At 40.3% G+C, this 10,088-nt stretch overlaps 1 pseudogene; it reads left to right on the top strand.

The window, feature by feature from the left end:
• The first annotated feature begins 2,877 nt into the window (after positions 1–2,877).
• On the top strand, positions 2,878–3,692 carry LOC102852043 (annotated as a pseudogene).
• Positions 3,693–10,088: the final 6,396 nt, after the last annotated feature.

Here is a 10,088-nt window from a genome sequence, read left to right as displayed (position 1 = left end):
CCTCTATGAGGTGGACTGATTCAGTGACTATGGTAATTGGGATGTGTGTGTGTCTCAAAAACAGTAAGGTTGGCACAGGACAGAGCAGGGTTTAGGCCTGTTGTACACAGCATTGCTATGAGTTGCAGGCAACAACACGGCACATAACAACCACCACCTAATTTCCCATTCAGTGGCCAAAGAAAAATGTCATTACTTTATAAAAAATTACGGTTCTAAACCATTCTATCCTCTAAGATCCTATGTAAGTGTTAATAATGAATTAAAGCTAACAAAGCTAATTAATTTTTAAAATAGACCCTTTTTCATTTGCAATGGTTACTACTTCTAATTCTAAATTATCAAGATAAAGATCAAGATTAAGGTGCATTTTCACTTCCCAACACTTGTTTCACCATGAAAAAAGACAAGATAAATCTAGTCCCAAGCTTTTATATTTTGTAAACTACCTAAGAACCACAATTATTTTCTTTAAATATGTATTCTTGGTATCCTGATGGCTTTTATTGCTGTCTTTCACATGGTGTTGCCATGAATTAGAATAAATTCAATGACAGTTGGATTTTTTCAATTATTAGGGAGAGTTTTCAGCACATAGTCTACATTCTAAACAGAGGAGTCCCCATGTCACTCAAACAGCTAAAACACTTGACTACCAGCTAACAAGGTTAGCAGTCTTAAACCACTCAGTTACTACAAAGGACAAACCTGGAGTCTGTTACCAAAAGATCCATATTGAAAACCCTATGGAGTTGCACTTTTTTGTAGTCAAAGACTACAGCTTTCAATATGAATTGCATCTCAACATCAAGAAAACAAAAATTCTTGCCAATGGACCAAGATACACTACTACAATAAATGGAGAAAGACTGAAACTGTCAATGACTTCATCTTATTGGATCCCCAATTAATAGAGTTTACATATGTTTCCAATGTTGGTAAAATAAAGAAACATAAAAAAGCAATCTTGCTGCGACTGCTGCTTTACTGTCAGGTACCAGTCAGTCTGTTCTGCTTCCCAGCAACCATCAAAACATAGAGGGTACCACCATCCAGTTCTGACCAATCTTCGTACTTTTTTGCTATGCTCAAGGCCATTACTGTGTCAATCCATCTCACTGAGTTATCAACCCACATAACAAAAAGACTTTAATTGTTGTTGTGTGCCCTGGAGTCTCAATGCACTCACAACTATCTCTGAAGCAGGTTTTAAGAGGCTAGATATCACATGGCAGGAGACGGCTCATCTTCGCTCCACAAATGAAATACTAAAAAGCAGCATAGATGCAGAGATACTGTAGTTCCAATCAACACTGAGTAAGCCAAATACAGGCTATCTTTCTCACTCCAGACAAAATACAAAAACCATCAGCTAAGAACCCTGAAAGGGAAGGATATTAGACAGCTAACAGGAGACTAGTCAAAATTTGAATGAAAAGGGGGGGGGAAAATCCAAGTACCATTGAGCAGATTTTGACACATGACAAACCATATACATAAAGCATAATTATGACCTACAGGAATAAATTTCTGGGGTGCTCTGGAAACAGTGTCAGACCTTTCTCTCAAGATATCTCTGGGTGCATATGAGTCACGAACAACAGGTCACTTAAAAGTATGATCCGGGGAGAAGGATAAAACTGTACCATTGAGGGACTCCAAAATTTGAACAGTAAAAAGCAGGAAAGTGAAGAACTAAGGTTAAATTTGATAGTTTTCTTGTAGTTTTCCCCAACTTCGATCCAAAGAATAGTACAATCAGAAACTGTGCAGTCGGGGCAGAAAGCAAACACTAGGAAAAATGCCCCGTCCAGTCAGAGAATGTCTGGCTCTGTGCTACACGCTACCGCTCAGGCCTTCCCTGTTTAAGGCTCAAAGACACCTGAACCTAAAAGGCCAGATGCTGGTGGACAGCTCTGGCAGCACAGGAAGCAGGGAGGTGTACAACTAACACAAAGCTGTCACCCCTCTGATGCTTTAAGACCACCAGCGGCTCCACAGAGAGATGGGCAATCTCCTCCTCTATGATTTGCAGCCTGGGACAAGCCTCTAGGTCAGCTATAAGTCAGTTCCAACTTGATGGGAATATGCAGTGGCAGGGGTAAGGTTTTTATTATGTGTTGTCCAGTAGTAAGAAATGACATTTTCCAAGAACTGATACCTCTTGACAAATGCCCAAAGTATGTGAGATGAAGTTTCACCATCCTTGTCTCTAAGGAGCTCCCTGGTTGCATGTTCTCCAAGGCAGATTTATCTTTCTGTTGACAGCCCCTGAGATATTCCGTTTTCTTCTCCAATTATCACAACTCCAAGGCATCGATTCTTCTGTTACTCACTGTCCAATTTTCAGATGCACAACAAGTAAATGAAATGACCATGGCTTGGATCAGATGCACTTGAAACTGGTATCTTTGCTCTTAAACACTCCAGGTCCTTGACAACAGATTTTGTGCCCCCTGTGCAACACATCTTTTGACTTCTTGATTACTAGTAGCACCAAATGTTGACTGTGGATCAAAGTAAGATGAAATCACTAATAATTTCAGACTTTTCTCCATCTATCATGACGTTGCCTATTGGTCCAATGGTGAGAGTTTCTCTTTTCTTAAAGCTGAGATATAATCCATTTTGAAGGCAGTAGTCTGATTTTCTGCAACAAGCTCTGCAAGTCCTTATCACTTTCAGCACAAAAGGCTTTATCATAACATAATGTAAGCTGTTGATGAGACTTCCTCCAATCCTGATACCACATTCCTCTTTATAAAATCCAGCTTCCCAAATTATCTGCTCAGCATATATACTGAATAGGTATAGATAAAAGATACAAACCTGGGGATTTGTTCGCCCGCCCAGCACTGAAGGACGCAGCCCTTGATTATGGGGTTCCTGCAGGTCAGTCTCCTGAATCCCAATGAGAAGTACCTGCTGCGACTCCTAGGCAACTGTGAGCCACAACACTCACAGGCTCCGCTTTGCCCTGCCTACTGCTCACCACGTTCTGGGACTGCCCGTGGGGAAACATGTCTACCTCTCTACTCGAATTGACGGCAACCTGGTCATCAGGCCATACACTCCTGTCACCAGTGATGAGGATCGAGGCTGTGTGGATCTTGTCATCAAGGTCTACCTGAAGGGCGCACACCCTAAATTTCCTGAGAGAGGGAAGATGTCTCAGTATCTGGACAGCCTGAAGACTGGGGACGTAGTGGAATTTCGAGGGCCAAGTGGCTTGCTCGCTTATGCTGGGAAAGGTAATTTTCACATTCAACTCAATAAGAAATCTCCAGCAGAGTTCCGGGTGGCAAACAAACTGGGGAGACTGCCAGTGGGACAGGGATCACTCCGATGCTTCAACTCATCCGAACCATCCTGAAAGACCCTGAAGATCCACCAAGTGTTTTCTGTTTTTTGTCAACCAGACTGAAAAGGACATAATCTTGCAGGAAGACCTAGAGGAACTACAGGTGCAATATCCCAATTGTTTTAAGCTCTGGCTCACTCTGGATCAGCCCCCAAAAGATTGGGCCTACAGCTAGGGCTTTGTGACAGGCAACATGATCCAGAAACACCTGCCTGTCCCAGGGGATGATGTGCTGATGCTGCTCTGTGAGCCTTCCCTGATGATGCAACTGGCCTGCCAACCCAACCTGGACAAACTGGGCTATGTACAAAAGATGCAGTTTATTTACTGAGCATCTGCCAGTGCCCTGGGCCCGTTCCCTGTAAATGTCCCCATCATATTTAAATTCTCTAAGCCTAAGTTTCCTTTTCTGATAGTGTTAGGTTTTTTGTATCTTACTTGGGAGCTGAAATCTGAGTAGTAACTGAAGGAGAAATATCCCTAAAGCCCATAGAAGAACAACAAGGTGGAGTAGTTTCCTCAAAGGCACCCCCAAATCTACCTGTAATAAAAGTTCCAGGTCAGGCCCATGAAGCAGCATCTTCCATGGGGTCATAAAGAAGGAAACATGGGGGGGGGGGAATACAAGTCTGATACCTTTCTTGATTTTAATCCATGCAGTGTGTTCCCCTTGTCCTGTTTGAACAAAAGCTTCCTGGTGTAGGAATAGGTTTCACATGAGCTCAATTAAGTGCTCTGGGATTCCCATTCTTCTCAATGTCAGCCATAACCTGTTATGATGCACACAGTCAAATGCCTTTGCTTTGTCAATAAATAGGAATCCTTCTGATTTACCTGCTTTCTGTCAATATCCATCTGAACTAGCAATAATATCCATAATGTCACAACCTCTTCTAGCTAGTTTAGAATAATCTTCAGCAAGATTTTACTTGTTTGTGATATTAATCCTATTTTTTTATATACATAATTTTTACATTCTGTTGGAGTACTCTTTGGGGAATGTGAACATGGGATCTCTTCCAGTTGGTTGGCGAGATAGCTGTCTTCTAGATTTCTTGATACAGACTGCCGAGCACGTCCAGGGCTGCATGTGTTTACCGTAAAATATCAATTGGTATCCTAGCAATTCCTAGAACCTCATTTTTTTTTTACAATGCCTTAAGAGCAGCTTGAATATCCTCCTTCATTGCCACAGGCTCTTGATTAACAGCTCCATGTAAGCCAATTCTTTTTGGTACAATGTGTCTGTGTATTTCATCCATGTTCTTTTGATGTTTCCTGGATGTTTAAAGATTTTGCCCACAGCATCCTTCAATATTCCAGCTCAAGGATATAATTTGCTTTCTGGTTCTCTGGGCTTGAGCAATGCTGAGTTAGGTCTTCCTTTTTTGTTTTCTAAGTCCAACTATTTGCACATTTCATTATAATATTCTGTCTTCTCAAGCTCCTCTCTGAAATTTTCTGTTCATTTCCTCGGGCTTTTCTTCCTTTTGTTTTGGCTTTTTTATGTTCCAGTAAAACTCTCAGAGTCTCTTCTGACATCTATTTTAGTTCCTATTTTCTTCATGGATGAACTTCCTTGATGACACCATACAGCTCATCTAGTCAACAATCATTAGTCTTCAATAGCTCAAACTTGGGATATATGGGATAAACTCAAGGTCATTTTTTGGTTCCTGTGGACTTCTTCTCATTTTCTTCAGCTTCAATCTGAACTTGTATATGAGCAATAGATAGTCTTTTCCAGTTAGCAAGTGATCTGTCCAAGTAAGTTGCAGGACAGCGAGAAGATTCCCCCCCCCCCCCCGCCTTTTTTTTTTTTTGTCTCTCCCCCTTAGCTCAGAAAAGTTCAACCTTAAAAGAAACTTGGCTTTTTGGGCTGAGGGAAAAGGTAGTTCCAAATCAGAGAGTATGTGGAATCCCAGCAACAGCTACAAAATCAAAATGCCTTAATGCTGTTATGAACAAAAATTCTAAGTTCATCCTGGAACAGTACCACATGTAAAAGACCCAAAGTGACACAGGAAAGGCTTTGAGAACTAAAATCCACACCGGCTGCTCCCCAATTCCCAGATAACTCCTAAGGGGCACATTCACAGCAATAATCCAAGCAGTACAGCAAATTCTTTGAAAACTGAGCCAACAGTGAAACCACCATAGAGTGAAACAAAACCAGGATAGCACAGGTGCACGGCCTACTAAAACAGAAACCCCTCAATATTTCTCAGATGATTTAAAGGAGTTTTTACAACACAATATTCAAAACATCTATAGCCCATGTCAAGCCAAAACATCTTCTCTTACACAGATACACAACACACACACACGAAATAGTAAATTAAAAAAAACAACAACCCACCCAGATTTGATGGGGAAAGACAAACAACGAAAGTTAATTCCAAAATGACAATGATGTTGAAAGATCCTCTTTGAGGTAAAGAACAACACTAAAACAAGTGAAAGTTCTACAACTGAAAATTACATAGAAAAGACAAAAACCACATGGTGCTAAAAGTGAGATATAATTTTCCTACACTTACAGCTTCATGTTTTATAAAAAGAAAATGGCCATAATCATCATTATTTTTTCTTCTGGTTATCCATGAGAGCTGGAAACAGTATATGTATATAAATCTACATGACCACCAACAGATTGAAGATTGTAGTATACTATGATAAAATAATGCAAGTTATTTTAAAATATACATATAAAAAGGTCTAATATATTAAGATGCATAAAACATAATAATCACAGTTTTATAAACTTGAGAACTAAATGCAAAACCAAGATCAGAAATCCTATCCAAGGAAAAAAATCTACTACAGTGACTGAATTTATCTTAATGAGTAGAGACAATTTTCTTAAAATCCACAGAAAAGTATGTCCTACAGTTTTATCCCTATTTCAAGCTATTATTTCCAACAAGACTTTTATTTTTTTCAAATCAAAACATATCTATCTAAGCCACTAGATAAAAACTTTTCCAAGGTTTGCTGTTGCTTGCAACTCATAGCGACCCTATGTACAACAGCCCTAAATCCTGCTCTATCCGGCGCCAAACACTGTTTTTAATACACCTCCCCCCGTTACCCCACTTACTGAATCGATTCATCTCATCCACAGTCTTCCTCTCTTTCACTGTCCCTCCACCCTCCCAAGGTATATTCAACACTCTTCTCCAGCACCACAGCTCAAAGGCATCAATTCTCTTTCTGTCCTCCCTAGTCACTGTCCAGCTCTCTTGATACATACATAGCAAGCAACTGAGAAGACTATGGCCTCAATCAGGCACACCTTATTCTCCAGACTAATGTCACTGCTCTTCAGTACTCTGGAGAAGTCCCTGATAGCTGACTTTCCTAATCCAACTTGTGTCTTTATTTCCTGGCAGCTGGTACCAAGAGTGTTAATTGTGGAGCCAAGTAAACTAAAAATGTTAACAATCTAAATCTAAATCTCTTCACCATCCATAATGATGCTGGCAATTGGCCCAGTGGTGAGAATCTTTGTTTTCTTGATGTTGAGCTTCAATTCATATTGAAGGCTATAGTCCTTGACCTTCTGTAGCAAGCACTTCAGGTTCTCCTCAGTTTCAGCAGGCAGGGTTGTGTCATTTGCATAACGCAGCTTGCTGATCAATCTTCCTCAAATCCTGATGTTACATTCCTCCTAATACAGCCCAGCATCCCAGATGATCTGTTCTGCATATAGATTGAAAAGGTGTGGATACAGAATACATCCCTGGTGGACATCCTTCCCAATTTTGAACCATGCAGTGTCTCATTCGTCTGTTCTGACGACTGCCTCTTGGTTCAAGTATAGGTTTCGCATAAGCACAATCAAATGTTCTGGGATTCCCATTCTTCTCAGAATTTCTCAAGAAATTAAGGAGCTGAACAGAAAATTTCAAATGGCAGCTTGGGAAGACAAACCAAGATATTATATGTGCAAAGAATTGTAGTCAGAAAATCAAAAAGGCCAAACTTGCTCAGTATTTCTTAAGCTGAAAGGAACTGAAAAACAAATTCAAGCTATGAGTGGCAGTAGTTAAGGATACTTTGAGCAGAATGTTAAATGATCCAAAAGCATTAAGAGAAGATGGAAGGAACATACAGGGTCACTGTTAAGAGAAGGAATTGGCTGACACAGAAGAATTCCATGAAACCACGTATAAGCAAGAGCCTGTGGTGATGAAGAAGTTCAAGCTGCTCTGAAAGAATTGGCAAAAAAGCAAGGCTCCAGGAGTGGACAGCATACCAACAGACATATTTCAACAGACAGACTCTGCCCTGAATGTGCTCACTAAGTTTTTCCCAAAAAATCTGGAGGACAGCCACTGGAATAAATCAGTATTTGTTCCCATTCCAAAGAAAGGTGACCTGACAGAGTGCAGAAATTATTGAACAATATCATTATTATCACATGCAAGCAAGATCCTGCTGAAAATTATCCAAGAAAGACTGGAGCAACATGTCAAAAGAGAACTGCCAGAGCAGGCTGGGTTCAGAAGAGGTTGTGGTACTAGGGATAGTACAGCTACTGTTAAGATGGATTTTGGCTGAAAGCAGAGTACTAGAAGAATGTCGTGTGTTTTATTGACTATGCAAAGGCTTTTGACTGTGTGGATCACAACAAACTGTGGCTGACTCTGAAAAGAATGGGAATTTCCAAGGTAGCCCTACAAAAATAGAATAGGAAAACCGGACTATACTGGTGATGCTCACTGTTCAATCTTGGGTAAAATTTTTGGGTTTATTTGTATGCTGTGGGACTAACAATTTTTAAAAAACTGTACTAGTCCACATTTATAAGTAGAAAGAAATTCTCCATAGCGATTAATCTGTATCACTCTACTGTTCATATGGTTTCAGAGGCCTGCGATTTAAGAAGTAGATGGCCAATCCTGCCTTCTAGTCTGCTTTTTTTTTCAATTATTGTTTTTGTGTGTGTACCGTCAAATCAGATCTGACTGGTACAGGAGGAGATTGTTCCTCCTTTTCCAGCAGAGCATCTGGTGGATTTGAACCACATACCTCAGGGATTGCAGTGCAGCTTTTTGCCACTAGGCCACCAGAGTTCGCCAGTCTGTTTTAATCTGGGATCTCCACTAAACCTGTCCACCATGGGTGACCCTTCTAATATTTGACATACCAGTGACACAGCTTTCAATATCACAGCAACTCACAAGTTACGTCAGTACTAAAAACGACAGACAAGTATTATACTAATCTAAACAATGATAAATAAGCAACAAGCAAAAGTATAGATAATTAAGCTATAATGGAATTATTGATAATAGCTTGGTAATTCCCTCAATAAAACAAGCAGATAAGTCTCTCAGGTTAGGAGGCTCCAAGTAAAATGTCAACAAAAATTCTTAACCACTGGACCTATACACAATATTATCTCCAACTATCATGACTGAAACTGCCTACAACTTCACCTTACTTGGATCCACAATCAACCCCCGTGATACGAGGAGTCAGGACATCAGGAGGTATATTGCACTGGGCAAGTCTGCAGTCAAGGACCTCTTCAAATTACTAAGTAATGATGTCAGTTTGAAGACTTCTGTGCATCTGATTCATATCGTCTTTTCAATCAATTGTTATGATGCTGAGAGCTGGACAATGGGAATGACAGAGGAGAATAGATGCCATTCAGCTGTGGTGTTGGAGAAAGGTACTTAACATTCCATGAATGACCAAACGCACAGAGAGTTTATGTCTTGGAGAAGGTGCAGTTCTTTGGAGGCAAAAAACCCAAAGTTTCATTTCACATACTCTAGGCATATTACTAGGAGAGGATATTCCTTGGAGAGAAACATCATGCTTAGGAAGGTGGAGAGTCAGTAAAAGAGAGGAAGACCTGTGAGATGGATTGACACAGTGACTGCAGTGTTTTAGAGATAGTGAAGATGGCACGGGATAGAACAGGATTCAGATCTATTGTTTATAGGGTCACTATGAGTTGTTCAACTCACCAATATCTAACCACCACCACCTCCACCATTCGAGAGACAGGCCTGTATGAAGAATGTGGCATGAGGATTGAAGAAGACTCATCAACAACCTGTATTATGGAGATGACAAAGGCCTTGCTTGCTGAAACTTGAAATACTTGCTGCATAAGATCAAAGACTACAGCCTTCAAAATTAATTACATCTCAACAAGAAGACGACAAAAGTCCTCATGACAACGTCAACAGACACACTATTTTAAATGGAGAGAAAAACTGAAGTTGAAAATGATTTCATCTTACCTAGATCCACAATTAATATCCCTGATGCCAGCAGTTAAAGTCAAGAGACATGTTGCAGTGGGAAAATCTGTCAAGGCCCTCCCTAGCTTTCTAAAGAGCAAGGATGTCAGTTTTAAGATTCAGGTACACCTGAGCCAAGCCATGGTCTCTTCAGTTGCTTTCTATGCACCTGACATGCTAGAAAAGGTGGAAGGTCAGAGAAAGAGAGGAAGACTCTCACTGAGATGGTATGACAAAGTGATTACCATCTGGGTTTCATCCGGGTGGTGGTGGAGAGGCCAAGGTTTGCATCTGTTCACTGGTTACCTATGCATCAAAGTTGCGAAGTGTCAGTCATATTTTAGTAACATTTTAGAAGCACTTACATGAAGAAAAATACTTAATTGTTCCTAGATAATACTGTTGTTCTTTTGTTTTATAAGGAGATATTGCAAATATGTGGAGAGCAGAGAACACAATATCCT

The sequence above is a fragment of the Elephantulus edwardii genome, unplaced genomic scaffold, assembly GCF_000299155.1.
Source record: "Elephantulus edwardii isolate Elephantulus edwardi_28Jun2011 unplaced genomic scaffold, EleEdw1.0 scaffold00024, whole genome shotgun sequence".
In the NCBI taxonomy this organism is placed as follows: domain Eukaryota; kingdom Metazoa; phylum Chordata; class Mammalia; order Macroscelidea; family Macroscelididae; genus Elephantulus; species Elephantulus edwardii.
Note: the sequence above shows the minus strand (reverse complement) of the source record. Positions and strands in the feature narration are given on the sequence as shown.